Source organism: Eleutherodactylus coqui, chromosome 7 (assembly GCF_035609145.1).
Source record: "Eleutherodactylus coqui strain aEleCoq1 chromosome 7, aEleCoq1.hap1, whole genome shotgun sequence".
Taxonomy (NCBI): Eukaryota; Metazoa; Chordata; class Amphibia; order Anura; family Eleutherodactylidae; genus Eleutherodactylus; species Eleutherodactylus coqui.
In genome coordinates, this window is record NC_089843.1 from 198,051,867 (window position 1) to 198,078,575 (window position 26,709).

The 26,709-nt window shown below is 45.7% G+C and overlaps 1 non-coding gene and 2 pseudogenes across 1 annotated transcript; all 3 read left to right on the forward strand.

Moving 5' to 3' along the window:
* The first annotated feature begins 457 nt into the window (after positions 1-457).
* LOC136573994 (U2 spliceosomal RNA) lies at positions 458-633 on the forward strand (annotated as a pseudogene).
* Positions 634-8,803: 8,170 nt separating this feature from the next.
* On the forward strand, positions 8,804-8,974 carry LOC136574060 (U2 spliceosomal RNA; annotated as a pseudogene).
* An 8,199-nt stretch (positions 8,975-17,173) lies between these two features.
* LOC136574042 (U2 spliceosomal RNA) lies at positions 17,174-17,359 on the forward strand. The gene has a single exon (XR_010786207.1). It is a non-coding gene; the product is annotated as a U2 spliceosomal RNA (small nuclear RNA).
* The last annotated feature ends 9,350 nt before the right edge of the window (positions 17,360-26,709 follow it).

Below are 26,709 nucleotides of genomic sequence, written 5' to 3' on the forward strand. Positions count from 1 at the left end.
AAGAGAGGGGTGCGGAGGATGTGAGAGTGTAATGCATGTTTTCTGGAACTGTGACTATGCGCAGAATGTACTGCGGAGACTCGGCACATTGTGCAGGGAGATAACGGGAGCCACTTTCATCAATTATGAGTTAGTTATGTTCGGGTTAGGTGTGAGTGATTGTGTGAAGCAGAGACTGCTGTGGCTCTTCTTGGCGTGTGTGAAGGAAGTGTTGTGGGATGTGAGGAATGTGTATGTGTTTAAGCGGAAGGATCTGAGTGTTAGGGACAGCGTGCGAATGGTGTTGGGGAAATTGTATTTTATTTATTTGTGGGACAAAAGCAAAGGGGGGATGGATGCAGAGGGGATGTGGAAAGTCAAAAAATGGATTCAGTTGGTTAATTTGTCATGAGTTCAACATGTTTCTAAGTTGTATTTGATGTGATGAACTGTTTTATGATGTGTAAATAAAGCCGTTCTGGTTTTTCAAAAAAAAAAAAATCTGTTCTTATCAGTTTAATATCTGATACGTCCCCTATCTGGGGACCATATATTAAATGGATTTTTAGAACAGGGAGCTGGAAAAAGAGCTTGCTCTGTCCACTCCGCGCATTGACCTGGTATTGCAGTACCTCCAGGACCGGTGCACCCCCTTTCCTACAGCAGTTTCCAAAAGCAGAAAAACAAAACTGACGAGCAAGAGGTGCAGCGCAGCTGTGGCTGCTTCTGCTGCTAACAAACGAGCACTTTGATTGACACTCAGCCCGTCTGCTGCCGTGGAGCTCGCAACATTGTATCCACTGAGCAGCTGCGTCTGCCAGAGTGTGCACAGCACAGGTACAACTGGAAGCAAAACAACACACACCAGTTCATATGCCAGCCGCACTCTATAGTTCGTACCTACCGCTGCGCTAATAGCCAAGTTGGAAACATCGGGCAGGCACAGCGTATCCTGGCAGCCTGCGTCTGTATGCTCCACGTATTCGGGTCATGGGTGTATGTGCAGGGGGCCCGGAGCCCTAGGGGGCCCATAAAGTCTCTCTTCCCCACATTGTAAACCAATGCTATCAATGAAGCTTTATAGTTTGGGGGCCCAGTCCCAGACTTTGTACTGGGGCCCCGCAGCTTCAAGTTACACCTCCGGATCAGGATAATGCTAGGCCATTCCAACCAGCCTGTGTGAGTGACCTGCAGTCGCTGGTAGTCGAAAAACTGCAGCGCTCCACGCGGGCTGAGATACACGCTCCACGTGGGATGATCCAGGCCAACGCTTACAGATGGAGCAACACCCGGGGAGCAAAGAACTCCAACGAACGGACGTCTACTTTAAAAGGATGTATTGCTTTATTCAATGCATGGACACAGAAACAGTTCAACCGCTCGCTAAAGACCGCAGTCAATACAGTAAAGAAAGAAATGTGTCTGTTTAATGTAAACTTGCACGGACCTCGTTTGTGAGCCACTGACTGAATGAATGCTGCTGCTGCCGCAGCTGCATGTCTGAAACGTGGTCTGACGTTACATGCACCAGCAGGGATAAGGCCTTGCCTATAAGCATTCCCCAGCTGGCAAAAACGGAACCTCCCTGCCTATTCCTCACCGTGGAAGAACGGAACCTACCTTTTTTTTAAAAAAAAGAAAGCCACAGCAGCAGCCAACTAGATTTTGGTAGGCCGCTGTCTCCCCCTTGTGTGCTGCATTAAAAATGCACTCCGCTAAAAATAACTGATCCACGAAATAGAGCGTAGGGAGAGAATGAGGCTTCGAGATGAGCCGTCAGGCTATGATAAATTGTATCACACCTGGGCGATATGGATAGATGCCCGGAGCTCACCCCTATTTACTAGGTGGTTACAGACAGGGACATGTGAGTAACACGTTTAAACCACAATCGTAAAGAGAAACAACAATCCCGGAGCCCGCCCCCCCCCCCCTTTTTGTTTTATTTTCTCTTTCTCCCGTGTCATAGATACCTACCCTCCCTTACCGCTCCCCCCCCCCTTCCCCTGTTTGTAGACCTTATAAAATATCACAGACAAACATGATATAGTTCAACTCGAAATTTATTTATTAAGTTTCATTGTCAAAGTTATTTTTACATTGCTTTGAGATAAGGCAAAAGTTTCCCCCCCCCTCCATGAAACCAATAAAACCTATATTGAATAAAATAAAAATGATGCAGTTACCGGTAGTTCTGCAGTTGCCGGTAGGTAGTTCTGCAGTTGCCGGTAGGTAGTTCTGCAGTTGCCGGTAGGTAGTTCTGCAGTTGCCGGTAGGTAGTTTTGCAGTTACCGGTAGTTTTGCAGTTACCGGTAGTTCTGCAGTTGCCGGTAGTTCTGCAGTTGCCGGTAGTTTTGCAGTTACCGGTAGTTCTGCAGCTTCTTGGTAGAGATAAAGACCATCTCCCGTCTCCCAGCTGCAGCAGAGACTGACTAAAATCACTGCCAAGCCCGGTATTTATGCTTCTAAATTGATGACATCACAATGGAGTGACATCAGCCTGCCATACACCTGGCTCATGACATCACAAGGGAGTGACATCATCAGCATTCCAAACAGCTGGCTCATTTGCATACAGTATGTATGTATGACATCACAAGGGAGTGACATCATCAGCATTCCAAACAGCTGGCTCATTTGCATACAGTATGTATGTATGTATGACATCACAAGGGAGTGACATCATCAGCATTCCAAACAGCTGGCTCATTTGCATACAGTATGTATGTATGTATGACATCACAAGGGAGTGACATCATCAGCATTCCAAATACCTGGCTCATTTGCATACAGTATGTATGCATGTATGTGTCTATCTTTCCTATCCTATCCTATCTAATCTATCTTTATTAATTACGTAGAATATAGATATGGATTATTTCTGAATTATAGATTTTGTAGATATAGATTAAAGATAGATTTAGGATTGTGTGTGTGTGTGTGATATATATAGATATATATATATAGATATATATATATATAGATATGTAAAAAAAATATAAAATCTGTAGTTATGTATGTATGGCGGGAAAAAAAGGCCTGCTGTATGTTTTTAAGTTCTTCGGATGACCATGCCGTTCTATTATTCTCCTTACTAGGGTCTACTAATGCCGGCCCAGGGAAAGGCAATAAAGCCCTATGGGGCCGAAGCCAATTTCCCTCATTTCAGGTAAAAAGTTTCCATCCGTCCCCACTCGAAATGCGGCCGGCCGAAGAGATCCCTCCAACCGACCGGCCGACGCACCTTCAGAGACAAACTAGTGCTTGCTTCTAGTGTCATCGCCGGCTTAACCATCCTGGGTAGGGAGGTGACGAGTCCTGCAGCAGCAGCAGCAGGCTCTACAAGCCTAGGATGCGTGAGCACGGTGCAAGAGGAAGGACTGAGGGGGGGGAGGGCGCGGTTGAGAAGGCGTGGGGCGGGGCTATGCAAAACTCTCCCAGCTGCCTGGGTGCATTGTGGGTGCATTGTGGGTGCGCCCAGAGTGCCGGCTGAGCCTGTTGCCTCAAGCCTTGGAAGTGGAGTTGGGCGGGCCGGGCTGCAGGTGAAACCTATTTCGGGTTATCGCTTCTCGGCCTTTTGGCTAAGTTCAAGTGCACTTGTGCAGGAGAGCTTAGCCAGAGGGTATCTCAGGTACCCCTCTCCTCGGCCTGGCGGGATCGCCCACTTCGGTGGGCTAAACCCGCCTGCTGCTATTGGGGAGAGGGCCTAGTCCTAGAGATAACGAGTCGCGATCCCCCTTGCCCGCTTGACCTTGTGTCAAGGTGTGGAAAATTACAACAGCGGTGTTGTAAGGCGCTATAACAGGAGTCATGGGTGCGGACCCAGACTCAATACCGGCATACGCCCGGATACTAAACACTATTCGAGTTATTTTTACCGATGAAGCGGCGGGTACACGTGGCCTGCGTTATGTGGTGGAGGACGTGCTCATGGGAGTATTCAATATACAAAAGCGAGAAATACTGGCAATACAGGACTACCCCAAGCGTAGGACTTATGATGTTACCTTTACCCAGAAAGGTATTTTCCATGATTTGATCAATGCGATTCCTACCAAACAAGATCCACGGCTTGAGGGTGTCCAGTTGGTGGAGCACGTCCTAGATGTGACCAAGCTCATAGTGATTAAGATGTATTCTCCCTACGCTGACCAGAAAGAAGTGGAAGCCTTTCTCAGTGGCTATTTTAAATCGGTCAAGTGTATGGGAAAGATTATGAATGAGCTTGGTATTTGGACATCTAAATGGAGATTTCAGGTCACGTGTATTAAAGACCCTGGGTGCCCAGGGGGTCTGAAATTACCGCCCGCTCGTTTTAAACTGGGTAACGTGAGTGGCGACCTCTATTTTGCGGGAATGCCAGCCTACTGCCGCAACTGTAGAAAATATGGCCATGAGAAAGACAGTTGCGGCGTCACCTGCAGGAATTGTGGTGGCTCAGAGCACGAGACCAACCAGTGTCCTATGGCAAAAAAATGCGATCTATGCGGCAGAGTTGGTCATCTTTCTTTTGAGTGTCGCCATAGGGCACGAAATACGGAGCAGCGAGGGCAGCCAAGGAAACCAGAAGACCAAACCGCACCCCCCCAAGGAGAGGAACCGGAGGATATGGATACCACCAGCAGACCCCCCCAAAACGAGGAAGGTAAAGCAAAAGAGCAGCGGCGTAGCAAGAGGAGGGCTGCAGATCGGGCGATGGACTCCCAACCCCAGGAGCCTGGGTCAGAGGGGAGGCCAAATGAAGCCGGTCCCAGCCCGCAGGAGACGCCGGCTGCGGAGGTACCCGAGGCAGAAGACCCCGGGGGAGACGCAGCGGCAACAAAAAGGCGGAAAGGCTCAAAGGCCACCCTGTACTCGGAGGTGGTACGGGGGGGACCTAAGGAAGTAACTGCTGACGCAGGGAAACCGGACGGTCCCCCTAAGGTGCCATCCACCAGTGCCCCTCCCAGCCAGGTGGGGGACCCAAGGTCAACCTCCGAGGTGGTGGCCAGGAGCCAAGTACCCACCCCTGCAAAGGGGAAGCGAGAGCAGCAGGAGGCCGACTTGCCGACCCCCGGGGTTGAGACGCTACCCATGTCGTCCATCTGGGACTTATCGGACATTCCTGCCTCGGGTGCCCTGGGGGGTCAGCTGAGTGATGGGAGTTCCTCTCCAGCATCATCGTTGTTCACCGTGGATTCGGATGCGGGGGGGTATGAGAGCTCCAGCGGGGTCTCTGGCGTAGCCGGAGAGTGTGGGTTTTAAGTTGAACACCGCGGGTGTGTACGACACCATCCTTTCACACACTCAATGATGGCGGACCTTTCATGTCTCACTTTTAATGTAAGAAGCCTCGAGAGTAAAGTGAGACGGGCTGCCCTGTTTAACTACCTCACCATCTTTGCTGCTTCCGTATTCTTCCTGCAGGAATGCGGCATCCCGCACAAATCCCAATATAAAAAATACGAGAAAGATTGGGTACATGGGCCATCAGTCTGGTCTGGATCTAACGAGTCCAGATCAGCAGGGGTCGCCATTCTTTTTAAAGGGAACGTTTTTATTGAAAATTTTTATGAAAATTTACCAGGCAGAATTTTATTGGTCAGAGCTTTTATCAACGGTATTAAATGTCAGTTTTTAAATTTTTATGGTTCTCCGGAAAAGAAGGTGAGAGCAGAAATGTTGGAGATTTTACCCCTTTTTATAAACACTTCTTATCCCCTTATTTTAGCTGGTGATTTTAATTGTGTTTTAAGGGGGGAACGCCGGTTCTCTAACTCCGTAAGCAGGAACTATGACAAAACCGCAAACATGCTGAAGAACATTATATCAGATCACCTGCTTACGGATGTTTTTAAAACATGCAACCCGCTTTTACCAGAAGAGGCCGGCGTGACCTGGAGCAACACCACCTGCAGCTCCAGGATCGATTTTATCTTCTGCTCTCACCAGGTACAACCTTTTAGATCTGATGTTTTTAATAATACCTTCTCTGACCACAAGGTTTTATTTTTTAAAGCGAACCTTGGAGCAAGAAGGAGAACCAGAAATGCCTGGAAGATGAACGTGTCCCTTCTACAAGATCCGCAGGTTTTATCTGATTTTATTACCTTTTTTAAGGAGTGCAGACGGGTTAGAGATCCCAACATTCCCACCAGCCAGTGGTGGGAAAAGATGAAAATCAAGATTAAGGACTATTTTATCAAGGTTGGGATCTCCAAAGCCAAAGAGAAACGGGCCTTTTATTCTGATTTAAACACCCGTCTGCAGACCCTGTACAAAATGAGAGAGCATGATATTGATGTGACGAAAGAAGTTTTAGATATAAAAAAAGATATCGCCAAATGCCTGGAGCAGAAGGGCAAAGAAATTATTTTCCGTTCCCGAGTTAAACACCTTGAGGAGAACGAGACCTGCTCCAGGTATTTTTTTAAGAAAGTTACTGACAAAAAATGCGTTTTAAATAACCTTGATGGAGTCACAGATGTACAGGGTCTTTTAGGAAAGGTACATGGTTTTTACGCGGATCTTTTTAACACTAAAAGTGTGGATATAAGTTTTATGGAGGACTCATTAAAGGAGATCACGGATGTTTTAGATCCTGTCTCACAGAGGTTTTTATTGCGGGATATCTCGGAGCAGGAAATTTTAGATACCATCCGTAGTTTTAAACCAGGCAAGGTGCCTGGTCCGGACGGTATACCCATCGAGTTTTATGTCACGTTTTATGGAATTTTAAAAGAGGATTTTTATTCTCTTTTTACGGAAGTTTTTAATTCCAAGAGCCTCCCAGGGTCATGGCGGAAGGGTGAGGTGTCTCTGTTGTACAAGAAAGGCGACAAGACAGATATCAGAAACTGGAGACCCATCACCCTTCTAAACGCCGATTACAAAATCATGGCTAAAATATGCGCCAACAGACTCAAAAATATAATACACAAGATCATACATCCAAATCAAGTCTGTCGCGTCCCTGGGAGGGCCATACATGATAATTTAAACCTTTTAAAAGACTGTATTAGCGACAGCAAGTCAAGGCATGGTAAAACTGCCATTTTATCCATAGACTTTGAGAAGGCCTTTGACAGAGTGTCGCATTTTTATCTTTTTAAGGTTTTAGAGAAGATGGGTATACCAGAAGGCTTTTTATTGTCCCTAAGAGCCTTTTATGAAAACTGCACGAGTAAGATTTTAGTAAACGGTTTTAAGACGCAGGATGTCCTTTTAAAATCCGGGGTGAAGCAGGGGTGTCCCTTGTCCCCACTACTTTTTATCTGTGCATTGGAGCCTCTTTTATGTGCAATACGAGCCGATAAGCAGATCAGAGGAACCCCCCTTCCGGGTGGGGGGGGTATTGAGGCTAAAGTAGTGGGGTACATGGATGATGTCGCGGTGCTCTGCAGGGACACCCTCTCAATTCAAAAAACCATGAAACAAATTTAGTATTTTTGCTGCTCCTCCGGTTTTAAAGTGAATTTTAGTAAAAGCAACATTTTAAACATTGGAGATATGCTTTTAACGGACATTCCTGTACCGGTTTCTGAGTCCGTGCAGATTTTAGGGGTCTCCTTTAATGAGTCCAACAACGGTTTTACCAGTTGGGACTTGGTGGCACAAAAAATAAACAAAAAGTTATGTATGTGGAGCATGCGGCAGCTGACGCTGGAGGGGAAGGTTTTAATAACAAAGATGATTATCTTACCGATTTTATTGTATCTTAGTCTGGTGTTTCCCCCTCCAGACCGGCTGCTAAAGAAGATCACAAAGGCATGCTTCACCTTCTTATGGAACTCCAAAATGGAAAAGCTTAGGAGAGAGATAGTTTTAAAACCCAAACCTATGGGGGGGGAAGGATTTCCCTGATTTTAAAGCTTTTCTTTTAACTAAGTATTTTAGCATGTGTCTTAACGCTGTTTTTAAAAATCACTTTTGGTCATATTTTATCCGCTACAACACAGGTTATTTTATGCGCAGAAATGGGTGGTTTTCCACAGTTTTAAATTCCCCCTATTCTTTTAACCTGCCGGATGAGTATCGAATTTTAGGAAAAATTGTGATTTTATATAATTTTAGCGGGAAGACGGTGCAATACCTTTTAAATAGTAAGAAAGTATACAAAGATTTTAAGGAAAGTGGTTTTATGGCGCCTGCAAGTAATTTTAATGAAGAGAGAACAAAAGAAATATGGAAAATGGTAAATGACAACTCTCTTTTTAACCCACAGAAGGACCTTGCCTGGAGCTGCGTTCACGAGTGTCTTCCATGCCGGGCATTCCAGCATCGAAGAGGGCTGACCAACTCTGCCGCTTGTCCAAGACCAGGATGCCAAGAAGAAGAGACCGTGCAACATCTTATGTGGACTTGTTTTTTTACTAAAATCATATGGACTAAAATAAGCCCTCTTCTACACAAAATCACCCGGAACAAAGGAATAAAGATGGAGACCGTGCTGTATGGATGTCTGGAGTGCCCCACACGGACCGAGAAGATAATGGCATGGAAGATTATCAACTGCGTGAAAGCAGCTCTATGGAAGGCCCGGAATATTTTATTATTCAAACATGAGGTTTTATCGGTGCAGGATGTTTTATCTATTTGTCTTAGCGAGATGTACGATTATTTTATAATAGATAAGAAAAACTTTCCGATTTTATCCAGAAAATGGCTTTTAAGTGAGTGGAGTTCCATATTGTGATGCCACCAAGTACCCATTTTATATGTATGTATTTGTATTTTTAAAGAGTTTTTGTTTTTTAGAACATTTTAGGTTTTAAAATGTTCTTAATATGTTACCAAATTGTAAAACTCTTTTTGTGTTAATAAAGTCACCCCAGCAATGGGGATGTTAACTTAAAAAAAAAAATCTGTTCTTATCAGTTTAATATCTGATACGTCCCCTATCTGGGGACCATATATTAAATGGATTTTTAGAACAGGGAGCTGGAAAAAGAGCTTGCTCTGTCCACTCCGCGCATTGACCTGGTATTGCAGTACCTCCAGGACCGGTGCACCCCCTTTCCTACAGCAGTTTCCAAAAGCAGAAAAACAAAACTGACGAGCAAGAGGTGCAGCGCAGCTGTGGCTGCTTCTGCTGCTAACAAACGAGCACTTTGATTGACACTCAGCCCGTCTGCTGCCGTGGAGCTCGCAACATTGTATCCACTGAGCAGCTGCGTCTGCCAGAGTGTGCACAGCACAGGTACAACTGGAAGCAAAACAACACACACCAGTTCATATGCCAGCCGCACTCTATAGTTCGTACCTACCGCTGCGCTAATAGCCAAGTTGGAAACATCGGGCAGGCACAGCGTATCCTGGCAGCCTGCGTCTGTATGCTCCACGTATTCGGGTCATGGGTGTATGTGCTGGGGGTGCGGTCGTACCTGGGGCCCGGAGCCCTAGGGGGCCCATAAAGTCTCTCTTCCCCACATTGTAAACCAATGCTATCAATGAAGCTTTATAGTTTGGGGGCCCAGTCCCAGACTTTGTACTGGGGCCCCGCAGCTTCAAGTTACACCTCCGGATCAGGATAATGCTAGGCCATTCCAACCAGCCTGTGTGAGTGACCTGCAGTCGCTGGTAGTCGAAAAACTGCAGCGCTCCACGCGGGCTGAGATACACGCTCCACGTGGGATGATCCAGGCCAACGCTTACAGATGGAGCAACACCCGGGGAGCAAAGAACTCCAACGAACGGACGTCTACTTTAAAAGGATGTATTGCTTTATTCAATGCATGGACACAGAAACAGTTCAACCGCTCGCTAAAGACCGCAGTCAATACAGTAATGAAAGAAATGTGTCTGTTTAATGTAAACTTGCACGGACCTCGTTTGTGAGCCACTGACTGAATGAATGCTGCTGCTGCCGCAGCTGCATGTCTGAAACGTGGTCTGACGTTACATGCACCAGCAGGGATAAGGCCTTGCCTATAAGCATTCCCCAGCTGGCAAAAACGGAACCTCCCTGCCTATTCCTCACCGTGGAAGAACGGAACCTACCTTTTTTTTAAAAAAAAGAAAGCCACAGCAGCAGCCAACTAGATTTTGGTAGGCCGCTGTCTCCCCCTTGTGTGCTGCATTAAAAATGCACTCCGCTAAAAATAACTGATCCACGAAATAGAGCGTAGGGAGAGAATGAGGCTTCGAGATGAGCCGTCAGGCTATGATAAATTGTATCACACCTGGGCGATATGGATAGATGCCCGGAGCTCACCCCTATTTACTAGGTGGTTACAGACAGGGACATGTGAGTAACACGTTTAAACCACAATCGTAAAGAGAAACAACAATCCCGGAGCCCGCCCCCCCCCCCCTTTTTGTTTTATTTTCTCTTTCTCCCGTGTCATAGATACCTACCCTCCCTTACCGCTCCCCCCCCCTTCCCCTGTTTGTAGACCTTATAAAATATCACAGACAAACATGATATAGTTCAACTCGAAATTTATTTATTAAGTTTCATTGTCAAAGTTATTTTTACATTGCTTTGAGATAAGGCAAAAGTTTCCCCCCCCCCTCCATGAAACCAATAAAACCTATATTGAATAAAATAAAAATGATGCAGTTACCGGTAGTTCTGCAGTTGCCGGTAGGTAGTTTTGCAGTTACCGGTAGTTTTGCAGTTACCGGTAGTTTTGCAGTTACCGGTAGTTCTGCAGTTGCCGGTAGGTAGTTCTGCAGTTGCCGGTAGGTAGTTTTGCAGTTACCGGTAGTTTTGCAGTTACCGGTAGTTCTGCAGTTGCCGGTAGTTCTGCAGTTGCCGGTAGTTTTGCAGTTACCGGTAGTTCTGCAGCTTCTTGGTAGAGATAAAGACCATCTCCCGTCTCCCAGCTGCAGCAGAGACTGACTAAAAGCGCTGCCAAGCCCGGTATTTATGCTTCTAAATTGATGACATCACAATGGAGTGACATCAGCCTGCCATACACCTGGCTCATGACATCACAAGGGAGTGACATCATCAGCATTCCAAACAGCTGGCTCATTTGCATACAGTATGTATGTATGACATCACAAGGGAGTGACATCATCAGCATTCCAAACAGCTGGCTCATTTGCATACAGTATGTATGTATGTATGACATCACAAGGGAGTGACATCATCAGCATTCCAAACAGCTGGCTCATTTGCATACAGTATGTATGTATGTATGACATCACAAGGGAGTGACATCATCAGCATTCCAAATACCTGGCTCATTTGCATACAGTATGTATGCATGTATGTGTCTATCTATCCTATCCTATCCTATCTAATCTATCTTTATTAATTACGTAGAATATAGATATGGATTATTTCTGAATTATAGATTTTGTAGATATAGATTAAAGATAGATTTAGGATTGTGTGTGTGTGTGTGTGATATATATAGATATATATATAGATATATATATATATAGATATGTAAAAAAAATATAAAATCTGTAGTTATGTATGTATGGCGGGAAAAAAAGGCCTGCTGTATGTTTTTAAGTTCTTCGGATGACCATGCCGTTCTATTATTCTCCTTACTAGGGTCTACTAATGCCGGCCCAGGGAAAGGCAATAAAGCCCTATGGGGCCGAAGCCAATTTCCCTCATTTCAGGTAAAAAGTTTCCATCCGTCCCCACTCGAAATGCGGCCGGCCGAAGAGATCCCTCCAACCGACCGGCCGACGCACCTTCAGAGACAAACTAGTGCTTGCTTCTAGTGTCATCGCCGGCTTAACCATCCTGGGTAGGGAGGTGACGAGTCCTGCAGCAGCAGCAGCAGGCTCTACAAGCCTAGGATGCGTGAGCACGGTGCAAGAGGAAGGACTGAGGGGGGGGAGGGCGCAGTTGAGAAGGCGTGGGGCGGGGCTATGCAAAACTCTCCCAGCTGCCTGGGTGCATTGTGGGTGCGCCCAGAGTGCCGGCTGAGCCTGTTGCCTCAAGCCTTGGAAGTGGAGTTGGGCGGGCCGGGCTGCAGGTGAAACCTATTTCGGGTTATCGCTTCTCGGCCTTTTGGCTAAGTTCAAGTGCACTTGTGCAGGAGAGCTTAGCCAGAGGGTATCTCAGGTACCCCTCTCCTCGGCCTAGCGGGATCGCCCACTTCGGTGGGCTAAACCCGCCTGCTGCTATTGGGGAGAGGGCCTAGTCCTAGAGATAACGAGTCGCGATCCCCCTTGCCCTCTTGGTCTTGCACCAAGTGAGGAAAAAATTACAACAGCGGTGTTGTAAAGCGTCAGAAAACCCAAAGGAGTCATGGGCACGGACCCAGACTCCATACCGGCATACGCCCGGATTGCAAACACAATACGAGTGGTTTTTACTGAGGAAGCGGCGGGTACACGTGGCCTGCGTTATGTGGTGGAGGACGTGCTCATGGGAGTATTCAACATACAAAAACGAGAGATACTGGCGATACAGGACTACCCCAAGCGTAGGACTTATGACGTAACCTTTACCCAGAAAGGTATTTTCAGTGATTTGATTAATGCGATTCCTACAAAACAAGATGCACGGCTTGAGGGTGTCCAGCTGGTTGAGCACGTCCTAGATGTGACCAAGCTTGTGGTGATTAAAATGTATTCTCCCTAAGCTGACTTGAAGGAAGTAGAAGCCTTCCTAAGTGGATACTTCAAATCAGTCAAGTGTATGGGAAAGATAATGAACGAGCTTGGTATTTGGACATCTAAATGGAGATTTCAGGTCACGTGTATTAAAGACCCTGGGTGCCCAGGGGGTCTAAAACTACCGCCTGCTCGTTTTAAACTGGGTAACGTGAGTGGCGACCTCTATTTTGCGGGAATGCCAGCCTACTGCCGCAACTGTAGAAAATATGGACATGAGAAAGACAGTTGCGGCGTCACCTGCAGGAATTGTGGTGGCTCAGAGCATGAGACCAACCAGTGTCCTATGGCGAAAAAATGTGATACATGCGGCAGAGTTGGTCATCTTTCTTTTGAATGTCGTCATAGGGCACGAAACACGGAGCAGCGAGGGCAGCCAAGGAAGCCAGCAGACCAAACCGCACCCCCCCAAGGAGAGGAACCGGAGGACATGGATACCACCAGCAGACCCCCCCAAAATGAGGAAGGTACAGCAAAAGAGCAGCGGCGTAGCAAGAGGAGGGCTGCGGATAGGCCGAAGGACTCCCACCCCCAGGTCCCTGGGACAGAGGAGAGTCCAAATGAAGCCGGTCCCAGCCTGCAGGAGACGCCGGCTGCGAGGGTACCCGAGGCAGAAGACCCCGGGGGAAGCTCGGCAGTCACGAAAAGGCGGAAAAGCTCGAAGGCCACCCTGTACTCGGAGGTGGTACGGGGGGGACCTAAGGAAGTACCTGCAGACGCAGCGAAACCGGACGGTCCCCCTAAGGTGCCAGCCACCAGTGCCCCTGCCTGCCAGGCAGGGGACGCGGGGGCAACCTCCGAGGCGGTGGCCAAGGGCGAAGTACCCACCCCGGCAGAGGGGAAAACCGAACACCAGGAAGCCGACTTGCCGACCCCAGGGGTGGGCACACTCCCAATGTCGTCCATCTGGGACCTATCAGACATTCCTGCCTCGGGTGTCCTGGGGGGCCAGCTGAGTGATGGCAGTTCCTCTCCAGCATCATCCCTGTTCACAGTGGATTCGGATGCGGGGGAGTATGAGAGCTCCAGCGGGGTCTCTGGCATTGCCGGAGAGTGTGGTTTTTAAGTTGAGCACCGTGGGCATATACGATACCGTCCTTCTACCCACTCAATGATGGCGGATCTTTCCTGTCTCACTTTCAACGTAAGAAGCCTCGAGAGTAAAGTGAGACGGGCTGCCCTGTTTAACTACCTTACCATTTTTGCTGCTTCCGTGTTCTTCCTGCAGGAATGCGGCATCCCGCACAAATCCCAATATAAGAAATATGAAAAAGATTGGGTGCACGGTCCATCAGTCTGGTCTGGATCTAACGAGTCCAGATCAGCAGGGGTCGCCATTCTTTTTAAAGGGAACGTTTTTATTGAAAATTTTTATGAAATTTTACCAGGCAGAATTTTATTGGTCAGAGTTTTATTAAATGGTATTAGATGGCAGTTTTTAAATTTTTATGGTTCTCCAGAAAAGAAGGTGAGAGCAGAAATGTTGGAGATTTTACCCCTTTTTATTAACAGTTCTTATCCCCTTGTTTTAGCTGGTGATTTTAATTGTGTTTTAAGGGGGGAACGCCGGTTCTCTAACTCCGTAAGCAGGAACTACGACAAAACTGCAAACATGCTGAAGAACATCATAACAGATCACCTGCTTACGGATGTTTTTAAGAAATGTAATCCACTTTTACCTGAAGAGGCCGGCGTGACCTGGAGCAACACCACCTGCAGCTCCAGGATAGATTTTATCTTCTGCTCTCACCAGGTACAACCTTTTAGATCTGATGTTTTTACCAATACATTCTCTGACCACAAGGTTTTACTTTTTAAAGCAAACCTTGAAGAACGAAGGAGAACCAGTAATGCCTGGAAGATGAACGTGTCCCTTCTACAAGATCCGCAGGTTTTATCGGATTTTATTACCTTTTTTAAAGAGTGCAGACGGGTAAGAGATCCCAACATTCCCACCAGCCAGTGGTGGGAAAAGATGAAAATTAAGATTAAGGACTATTTTATCAGGGTTGGGATCTCTAAAGCCAAAGAGAAACGGGCCTTTTATTCTAATCTAAACACCCGTCTGCAGACCCTGTACAAAATGAGAGAGCATGATATTGATGTGACTAGAGAGATTTTAGATGTGAAAAAGGATATTGCCAAATGCCTGGAGCAGAAGGGTAAAGAAATAATATTTCGTTCTAGAGTGAAACACCTCGAAGAAAACGAGACCTGCTCCAGGTATTTTTTTAAGAAAATCACAGATAAAAAAAGTGTTTTAAATGAACTGGACGGAGTCACAGATGTACAGGGTCTTTTAGGAAAGGTACATGGTTTTTATGCGGATCTTTTTAGCACTAAGAGTGTGGATGTAAGTTTTATGAAGGACTCATTAGAGGAGATCACGGATGTTTTAGACCCTGCCTCACAGAGTTTTTTATTGCGTGATATCTCAGAGCAGGAGATTTTAGATACCATCCGTAGTTTTAAACCAGGCAAGGTGCCTGGTCCGGACGGTATACCCATCGAGTTTTATGTTACGTTTTATGGGATTTTAAAAGAGGATTTTTATTCTCTTTTTAGTGAAATTTTTTATTCCAAAAGCCTCCCAGGGTCGTGGAGGAAGGGTGAGGTGTCTCTGTTGTACAAGAAAGGAGACAAGACTGATATAAAAAACTGGAGACCCATCACCCTTCTAAACTCCGACTACAAAATCATGGCCAAAATCTGCGCTAACAGACTGAAACAGATAATTCACAAAATAATACATCAAAATCAAGTCTGTGGCGTCCCTGGGAGGGCGATTCACGACAATCTCAACCTTTTAAAAGACTGCATTAGCGACACCAAGTCAAGGCATGGTAAAATTGCCATTTTATCTATAGATTTTGAGAAGGCCTTTGACAGAGTGTCGCACTTTTATCTTTTTAAGGTTTTAGAGAAGATGGGTATACCAGAAGGCTTTTTATTGTCCCTAAGAGCCTTTTATGAAAACTGCACGAGTAAGATTTTAGTAAATGGTTTTAAGACGCAGGATGTCCTTTTAGAATCCGGGGTGAAGCAGGGGTGTCCCTTGTCCCCACTACTTTTTATCTGTGCACTGGAGCCTCTTTTATGCGCATTACGGAAGGACAAGCAGATCAGAGGAACCCCCCTTCCGGGTGGGGGGGGGTATCGAGGCTAAAGTAGTGGGGTACATGGATGATGTCGCGGTGCTCTGCAGGGACACCCTCTCAATTCAAAAGACTCTAAAACAAATTCAGTATTTTTGCTGCTCCTCCGGTTTTAAAGTGAATTTTAATAAAAGCAACATTTTAAATATTGGAGACATGCTTTTATCGGACATTCCTGTTCCTGTTTCTGATTCCGTGCAGATTTTAGGGGTCTCCTTTAATGAGTCCAACAACGGTTTTACCAGTTGGGACTTGGTGGCACAAAAAATAAACCAAAAATTGTGTATGTGGAGCATGCGGCAGCTGACGCTGGAGGGGAAGGTTTTAATAACAAAGATGATTATCTTACCCATTTTATTATATCTTAGTCTGGTGTTTCCCCCTCCAGACCGGCTGCTAAAGAAGATCACAAAGGCATGCTTCACTTTCTTATGGAACTCCAAAATGGAAAAACTTAGAAGAGAGATAGTTTTAAAACCCAAACCTATGGGGGGGAAGGATTTCCCTGATTTTAGAGCTTTTCTTTTAACTAAGTTTTTTAGCATGTGTCTTAACGCTGTTTTTAAGAATCACTACTGGTCTTACTTCATACGTTTTAACACAGGTTATTTTATGCGGAGACATGGGTGGTTTTCCACAGTTTTAAATTCCCCCTACTCTTTTAACCTAGCAGAAGACTACAAGATTTTAGCAAAGGTAGTGATTTTATATGATTTTAGCGATAAGACGATACAATATCTTTTAAACAGTAAAAAAATGTATAAAGATATTAAGGAAAGTAGTTTATGGCGCCTGCAGGGAATTTTAACGAAGAGAGAACCAAGCAAATCTGGAGGATGGTTAACGACAACTCTCTTTTTAATTCTCAGAAGGACCTTGCCTGGAGCTGCGTTCACGAGTGTCTTCCATGCCGGGCATTCCAGCATCGAAGAGGGCTGACCAACTCTGCCGCCTGCCCAAGACCCGGATGTCGAGAGGATGAAAGTGTACAACATCTGATGTGGACCTGTTTTTTTTCTAAACTTATATGGACTAAGATAAGCCCTCTTCTGATAAAAATCACCCGGATCAAAGAACTAAAGATGGAGACCGTGCTGTACGGATGCCTGGAGTGCCCCACATGGACCGAGAGGATAATGGCATGGAAGACCATCAACTGCGTGAAGGCAGCTCTGTGGAAGGCCCGAAACATTTTATTGTTTAAACACGAGATTTTATCAGTGCAGGACGTTTTATCTATTTGTTTTAGTGAGATGTATGATTATTTTATAATAGATAAAAAGAACTTTCCGATTTTATCCAGAAAATGGCTTTTAAGTGAGTGGAGTTCCATATTGTGATGCCACCAAGTGCCCATTTTATATGTATGTATTTGTATTTTTAAAGAGTTTTTGGTTTTTAGAACATTTTAGGTTTTAAAATGTTCTTAATATGTTAAACGAATTGTAAAACTCTTTTTGTGTCAATAAAGCCACCCCACTAGTTGGGGATGTTAACTTAAAAAAAAATCTGTTCTTATCAGTTTAATATCTGATACGTCCCCTATCTGGGGACCATATATTAAATGGATTTTTAGAACAGGGAGCTGGAAAAAGAGCTTGCTCTGTCCACTCCGCGCATTGACCTGGTATTGCAGTACCTCCAGGACCGGTGCACCCCTTTTCCTACAGCAGTTTCCAAAAGCAGAAAAACAAAACTGACGAGCAAGAGGTGCAGCGCAGCTGTGGCTGCTTCTGCTGCTAACAAACGAGCACTTTGATTGACACTCAGCCCGTCTGCTGCCGTGGAGCTCGCAACATTGTATCCACTGAGCAGCTTCGTCTGCCAGAGTGTGCACAGCACAGGTACAACTGGAAGCAAAACAACACACACCAGTTCATATGGCAGCCGCACTCTATAGTTCGTACCTACCGCTGCGCTAATAGCCAAGTTGGAAACATCGGGCAGGCACAGCGTATCCTGGCAGCCTGCGTCTGTATGCTCCACGTATTCGGGTCATGGGTGTATGTGCAGGGGGCCTGGAGCCCTAGGGGGCCCATAAAGTCTCTCTTCCCCACATTGTAAACCAATGCTATCAATGAAGCTTTATAGTTTGGGGGCCCAGTTCCAGACTTTGTACTGGGGCCCCGCAGCTTCAAGTTACACCTCCGGATCAGGATAATGCTAGGCCATTCCAACCAGCCTGTGTGAGTGACCTGCAGTCGCTGGTAGTCGAAAAACTGCAGCGCTCCACGCGGGCTGAGATACACGCTCCACGTGGGATGATCCAGGCCAATGCTTACAGATGGAGCAACACCCGGGGAGCAAAGAACTCCAACGAACGGACGTCTACTTTAAAAGGATGTATTGCTTTATTCAATGCATGGACACAGAAACAGTTCAACCGCTCGCTAAAGACCGCAGTCAATACAGTAAAGAAAGAAATGTGTCTGTTTAATGTAAACTTGCACGGACCTCGTTTGTGAGCCACTGACTGAATGAATGCTGCTGCTGCCGCAGCTGCATGTCTGAAACGTGGTCTGACGTTACATGCACCAGCAGGGATAAGGCCTTGCCTATAAGCATTCCCCAGCTGGCAAAAACGGAACCTCCCTGCCTATTCCTCACCATGGAAGAACGGAACCTACCTTTTTTTTAAAAAAAAGAAAGCCACAGCAGCAGCCAACTAGATTTTGGTAGGCCGCTGTCTCCCCCTTGTGTGCTGCATTAAAAATGCACTCCGCTAAAAATAACTGATCCACGAAATAGAGCGTAGGGAGAGAATGAGGCTTCGAGATGAGCCGTCAGGCTATGATAAATTGTATCACACCTGGGCGATATGGATAGATGCCCGGAGCTCACCCCTATTTACTAGGTGGTTACAGACAGGGACATGTGAGTAACACGTTTAAACCACAATCGTAAAGAGAAACAACAATCCCGGAGCCCGCCCCCCCCCCCCCTTTTTGTTTTATTTTCTCTTTCTCCCGTGTCATAGATACCTACCCTCCCTTACCGCTCCCCCCCCCCTTCCCCTGTTTGTAGACCTTATAAAATATCACAGACAAACATGATATAGTTCAACTCGAAATTTATTTATTAAGTTTCATTGTCAAAGTTATTTTTACATTGCTTTGAGATAAGGCAAAAGTTTCCCCCCCCCCTCCATGAAACCAATAAAACCTATCTATATATATAAAATTGAATGTATGTCTGTCTGCGTGCGTGCGTGTCTGCGTGTCTGCGTGTGTGTTTGTCCTTTATGCGCTACTACACCATTCATCCGATCGCCATGAAACTTTGGGAAGTTGTTAAGTACACTCCTGGGAAGATTATAGGCATAGTACAAATATCCTACGATAAATGGCGCGCGAGCGTCGTCGAACGTTACGCCCCCCCCCACGTAGATCGAATAAGTAAGCCACCTGCTATTGTGATGTCATCACTGATGTCATCAACATCGGACGCCCTTGAACATGCCCCAACATGTTCTATAAAGCTGCATTGTGATGTCATTAAGGCTGTATTATGACACGTACAGCTTGGAACCACTAGAGCACGCCAGCCAATTACCATTGGAGTTGGAAGTGGGTAAACAAGTACTAGGATATCTTCCTAAGAAGCCACAGCAGCCGGATAAATTGTATGTTCCACCCAACGGCTATTTTATTCAGCCCACAAGGGGGAAGCAGCGGCCTACAAAATCTCATTCAGGTAGGTAGGTTCAGTTCTTGGAGGTTGGGGAATGCTTATGGGCAAGGCCTTATGTCTCATCCCAACTTAATTCTCTCACTTCCCAATGTCATAGAAACTTAAAATTTGGCACGAGCATTGATTATGTCATAAATAGGAAAAGTTAATGGGTCCCAACTCGATTATTCAATTCAAAGCGCCAAAGAATTAGCATTCAAATTTTACGTACGGAATCTAATTCTCTCATTTCCTGATGTCATAGATAGATAGATAGATAGATAGATAGATAGATAGATAGATAGATAGACTGTATGCAATAACTCTGATAGATAGATAGATAGATAGATAGACTGTATGCAATGACACGTACAGCTTGAAACCATAAATACTAGAGCACGCCAGCCATTTACAGTCAGTCTCCATTGGAGTTGGAAGTGGGCAAACATGTACTAGGCTATCTTCCCAAGAAGCCACAGCAGCCGGATAAATTGGATGTTCCACACAACGGCTATTTTATTCAGCCTGCAAGGGGGAAGCAGCGGCCTACAAAACCTCAGTGGTCGCTGCTGCCGTCATCTAGATATATAAAAACGAATGTATGTATGTATGTCTGTCTTCGCAGCAACGCGCGACGGGTACGCTAGTATTGAATAAAATAAAAATGATGCAGTTACCGGTAGTTCTGCAGTTGCCGGTAGGTAGTTCTGCAGTTGCCGGTAGGTAGTTCTGCAGTTGCCGGTAGGTAGTTCTGCAGTTGCCGGTAGGTAGTTTTGCAGTTACCGGTAGTTTTGCAGTTACCGGTAGTTTTGCAGTTACCGGTAGTTTTGCAGTTACCGGTAGTTCTGCAGTTGCCGGTAGTTCTGCAGTTGCCGGTAGTTTTGCAGTTACCGGTAGTTCTGCAGCTTCTTGGTAGAGATAAAGACCATCTCCCGTCTCCCAGCTGCAGCAGAGACTGACTAAAATCGCTGCCAAGCCCGGTATTTATGCTTCTAAATTGATGACATCACAATGGAGTGACATCAGCCTGCCATACACCTGGCTCATGACATCACAAGGGAGTGACATCATCAGCATTCCAAACAGCTGGCTCATTTGCATACAGTATGTATGTATGACATCACAAGGGAGTGACATCATCAGCATTCCAAACAGCTGGCTCATTTGCATACAGTATGTATGTATGTATGACATCACAAGGGAGTGACATCATCAGCATTCCAAACAGCTGGCTCATTTGCATACAGTATGTATGTATGTATGACATCACAAGGGAGTGACATCATCAGCATTCCAAATACCTGGCTCATTTGCATACAGTATGTATGCATGTATGTGTCTATCTTTCCTATCCTATCCTATCTAATCTATCTTTATTAATTACGTAGAATATAGATATGGATTATTTCTGAATTATAGATTTTGTAGATATAGATTAAAGATAGATTTAGGATTGTGTGTGTGTGTGTGATATATATAGATATATATATATAGATATATATATATATAGATATGTAAAAAAAATATAAAATCTGTAGTTATGTATGTATGGCGGGAAAAAAAGGCCTGCTGTATGTTTTTAAGTTCTTCGGATGACCATGCCGTTCTATTATTCTCCTTACTAGGGTCTACTAATGCCGGCCCAGGGAAAGGCAATAAAGCCCTATGGGGCCGAAGCCAATTTCCCTCATTTCAGGTAAAAAGTTTCCATCCGTCCCCACTCGAAATGCGGCCGGCCGAAGAGATCCCTCCAACCGACCGGCCGACGCACCTTCAGAGACAAACTAGTGCTTGCTTCTAGTGTCATCGCCGGCTTAACCATCCTTTGTAGGGAGCTGACGAGTCCTGCAGCAGCAGCAGGCTCTGCAAGCCTAGGATGCGTGAGCACGGTGCAAGAGGAAGGACTGAGGGGGGGGAGGGCGCGGTTGAGAAGGCGTGGGGCGGGGCTATGCAAAACTCTCCCAGCTGCCTGGGTGCATTGTGGGTGCGCCCAGAGTGCCGGCTGAGCCTGTTGCCTCAAGCCTTGGAAGTGGAGTTGGGCGGGCCGGGCTGCAGGTGAAACCTATTTCGGGTTATCGCTTCTCGGCCTTTTGGCTAAGTTCAAGTGCACTTGTGCAGGAGAGCTTAGCCAGAGGGTATCTCAGGTACCCCTCTCCTCGGCCTGGCGGGATCGCCCACTTCGGTGGGCTAAACCCGCCTGCTGCTATTGGGGAGAGGGCCTAGTCCTAGAGATAACGAGTTGCGATCCCCCTTGCCCGCTTGACCTTGTGTCAAGGTGTGGAAAATTACAACAGCGGTGTTGTAAGGCGCTATAACAGGAGTCATGGGTGCGGACCCAGACTCAATACCAGCATACGCCCGGATACTAAACACCATTCGAGTTATTTTTACCGATGAAGCGGCGGGTACACGTGGCCTGCGTTATGTGGTGGAAGACGTGCTCATGGGAGTATTCAATATCCAAAAGCGAGAAATACTGGCAATACAGGACTACCCCAAGCGTAGGACTTATGATGTTACCTTTACCCAGAAAGGTATTTTCCATGATTTGATCAATGCGATTCCTACCAAACAAGATGCACGGCTTGAGGGTGTCCAGCTGGTTGAGCACGTCCTAGATGTGACCAAGCTCATAGTGATTAAGATGTATTCTCCCTACGCTGACCAGAAAGAAGTGGAAGCTTTCCTGAGTGGCTACTTTAAATCGGTCAAGTGTATGGGAAAGATTATGAATGAGCTTGGTATTTGGACATCTAAATGGAGATTTCAGGTCACGTGTATTAAGGACCCTGGGTGCCCAGGGGGTCTGAAACTACCGCCCGCTCGTTTTAAACTGGGTAACGTGAGTGGCGACCTCTATTTTGCGGGAATGCCAGCCTACTGCCGCAACTGTAGAAAATATGGCCATGAGAAAGACAGTTGCGGCGTCACCTGCAGGAATTGTGGTGGTTCAGAGCACGAGACCAACCAGTGTCCTATGGCAAAGAAATGTGATATATGCGGCAGAGTTGGTCATCTTTCCTTTGAGTGTCGCCATAGGACACGAAATACGGAGCAGCGAGGGCAGCCAAGGAAACCAGCAGACCAAACCGCACCCCCCCAAGGAGAGGAACCGGAGGACATGGATACCACCAGCAGACCCCCCCAAAACGATGAAGGTAAAGCAAAAGAGCAGCGGCGTAGCAAGAGGAGGGCTGCAGAGCGGCCGATGGACTCCCACTCCCAGGAACCTGGGTCAGAGAGGAGTCCAAATGAAGCCGGTCCTGGCCCGCAGGAGACGCCGGCTGCGGAGGTACCCGAGGCAGAAGACCCCGGGGGAGACGCAGCGGCAACAAAAAGGCGGAAAGGCTCCAAGGCCACCCTGTACTCGGAGGTGGTACGGGGGGGACCTAAGGAAGTACCTGCTGACGCAGCGAAACCGGACGGTCCCCCTAAGGTGCCATCCACCAGTGCCCCTCCCCCTCCCTGCCAGGTGGGGGATCCAAGGGCAACCTCCGAGGTGGTGGCCAGGAGCCAAGTACCCACCCCTGCAGAGGGGAAACGAGAGCAGCAGGAGGCCGACTTGCCGACCCCTGGGGTTGATACGCTACCCATGTCGTCCATCTGGGACTTATCGGACATTCCTGCCTCGGGTGCCCTGGGGGGTCAGCTGAGTGATGGGAGTTCCTCTCCAGCATCATCGTTGTTTACCGTGGATTCGGATGCGGGGGGGTATGAGAGCTCCAGCGGGGTCTCTGGTGTAGCCGGAGAGTGTGGGTTTTAAGTTGAACACCGCGGGTGTGTACGACACCATCCTTTCACACACTCAATGATGGCGGACCTTTCATGTCTCACTTTTAATGTAAGAAGCCTCGAGAGTAAAGTGAGACGGGCTGCCCTGTTTAACTACCTCACCATTTTTGCTGCTTCCGTGTTCTTCCTGCAGGAATGCGGCATCCCGCACAAATCCCAATATAAAAAATACGAGAAAGATTGGGTACATGGGCCATCAGTCTGGTCTGGATCTAACGAGTCCAGATCAGCAGGGGTCGCCATTCTTTTTAAAGGGAACGTTTTTATTGAAAATTTTTATGAAATTTTACCAGGCAGAATTTTATTGGTCAGAGCTTTTATCAACGGTATTAAATGTCAGTTTTTAAATTTTTATGGTTCTCCAGAAAAGAAGGTGAGAGCAGAAATGTTGGAGATTTTACCCCTTTTTATTAACACTTCTTATCCCCTTATTTTAGCGGGTGATTTTAATTGTGTTTTAAGGGGGGAACGCCGGTTCTCTAACTCCGTAAGCAGGAACTATGACAAAACCGCAAACATGCTGAAGAACATTGTATCAGATCACCTGCTTACGGATGTTTTTAAAACATGCAACCCGCTTTTACCAGAAGAGGCCGGCGTGACCTGGAGCAACACCACCTGCAGCTCCAGGATAGATTTTATCTTCTGCTCTCACCAGGTACAACCTTTTAGATCTGATGTTTTTAATAATACCTTCTCTGACCACAAGGTTTTATTTTTTAAAGCGAACCTTGGAGCAAGAAGGAGAACCAGAAATGCCTGGAAGATGAACGTGTCCCTTCTACAAGATCCGCAGGTTTTATCTGATTTTATTACCTTTTTTAAGGAGTGCAGACGGGTAAGAGATCCCAACATTCCCACCAGCCAGTGGTGGGAAAAGATGAAAATCAAGATTAAGGACTATTTTATCAAGGTTGGGATCTCCAAAGCCAAGGAGAAACGGGCCTTTTATTCTGATTTAAACACCCGTCTGCAGACCCTGTACAAGATGAGAGAGCATGATATTGATGTGACGAAAGAAGTTTTAGATATAAAAAAAGATATCGCCAAATGCCTGGAGCAGAAGGGCAAAGAAATTATTTTCCGTTCCCGAGTTAAACACCTTGAGGAGAACGAGACCTGCTCCAGGTATTTTTTAAGAAAGTTACTGACAAAAAATGCGTTTTAAATAACCTTGATGGAGTCACAGATGTACAGGGTCTTTTAGGAAAGGTACATGGTTTTTACGCGGATCTTTTTAACACTAAAAGTGTGGATATAAGTTTTATGGAGGACTCATTAGAGGAGATCACGGATGTTTTAGATCCTGTCTCACAGAGGTTTTTATTGCGGGATATCTCGGAGCAGGAAATTTTAGATACCATCCGTAGTTTTAAACCAGGCAAGGTGCCTGGTCCGGACGGTATACCCATCGAGTTTTATGTCACGTTTTATGGAATTTTAAAAGAGGATTTTTATTCTCTTTTTACGGAAGTTTTTAATTCCAAGAGCCTCCCAGGGTCATGGCGGAAGGGTGAGGTGTCTCTGTTGTACAAGAAAGGCGACAAGACAGATATCAGAAACTGGAGACCCATCACCCTTCTAAACGCTGATTACAAAATCATGGCTAAAATATGCGCCAACAGACTCAAAAATATAATACACAAGATCATACATCCAAATCAAGTCTGTGGCGTCCCTGGGAGGGCCATACATGATAATTTAAACCTTTTAAAAGACTGTATTAGCAACACCAAGTCAAGGCATGGTAAAACTGCCATTTTATCCATAGACTTTGAGAAGGCCTTTGACAGAGTGTCGCATTTTTATCTTTTTAAGGTTTTAGAGAAGATGGGTATACCAGAAGGCTTTTTATTGTCCCTAAGAGCCTTTTATGAAAACTGCACGAGTAAGATTTTAGTAAACGGTTTTAAGACGCAGGATGTCCTTTTAAAATCCGGGGTGAAGCAGGGGTGTCCCTTGTCCCCACTACTTTTTATCTGTGCATTGGAGCCTCTTTTATGTGCAATACGAGCCGATAAGCAGATCAGAGGAACCCCCCTTCCGGGTGGGGGGGGTATTGAGGCTAAAGTAGTGGGGTACATGGATGATGTCGCGGTGCTCTGCAGGGACACCCTCTCAATTCAAAAAACCATGAAACAAATTCAGTATTTTTGCTGCTCCTCCGGTTTTAAAGTGAATTTTAGTAAAAGCAACATTTTAAACATTGGAGATATGCTTTTAACGGACATTCCTGTACCGGTTTCTGAGTCCGTGCAGATTTTAGGGGTCTCCTTTAATGAGTCCAACAACGGTTTTACCAGTTGGGACTTGGTGGCACAAAAAATAAACAAAAAGTTATGTATGTGGAGCATGCGGCAGCTGACGCTGGAGGGGAAGGTTTTAATAACAAAGATGATTATCTTACCTATTTTATTGTATCTTAGTCTGGTGTTTCCCCCTCCAGACCGGCTGCTAAAGAAGATCACAAAGGCATGCTTCACCTTCTTATGGAACTCCAAAATGGAAAAGCTTAGGAGAGAGATAGTTTTAAAACCCAAACCAATGGGGGGGAAGGATTTCCCTGATTTTAAAGCTTTTCTTTTAACTAAGTATTTTAGCATGTGTCTTAACGCTGTTTTTAAAAATCACTTTTGGTCATATTTTATCCGCTACAACACAGGTTATTTTATGCGCAGAAATGGGTGGTTTTCCACAGTCTTAAATTCCCCCTATTCTTTTAACCTGCCGGATGAGTATCGAATTTTAGGAAAAATTGTGATTTTATATAATTTTAGCGGGAAGACGGTGCAATACCTTTTAAATAGTAAGAAAGTATACAAAGATTTTAAGGAAAGTGGTTTTATGGCGCCTGCAAGTAATTTTAATGAAGAGAGAACAAAAGAAATATGGAAAATGGTAAATGACAACTCTCTTTTTAACCCACAGAAGGACCTTGCCTGGAGCTGCGTTCACGAGTGTCTTCCATGCCGGGCATTCCAGCATCGAAGAGGGCTGACCAACTCTGCCGCTTGCCCAAGACCAGGATGCCAAGAAGAAGAGACCGTGCAACATCTTATGTGGACGTGTTTTTTTACTAAAATCATATGGACTAAAATAAGCCCTCTTCTACACAAAATCACCCGGAACAAAGGAATAAAGATGGAGACCGTGCTGTATGGATGTCTGGAGTGCCCCACACGGACCGAGAAGATAATGGCATGGAAGATTATCAACTGCGTGAAGGCAGCTCTATGGAAGGCCCGGAATATTTTATTATTCAAACATGAGGTTTTATCGGTGCAGGATGTTTTATCTATTTGTCTTAGCGAGATGTACGATTATTTTATAATAGATAAGAAAAACTTTCCGATTTTATCCAGAAAATGGTTTTTAAGGGAATGGGGTTCCATATTGTGATGCCACCAAGTGCCCATTTTATATGTATGTATTTGTATTTTTAAAGAGTTTTTGTTTTTTAGAACATTTTAGGTTTTAAAATGTTCTTAATATGTTACCAAATTGTAAAACTCTTTTTGTGTTAATAAAGTCACCCCACTAGTTGGGGATG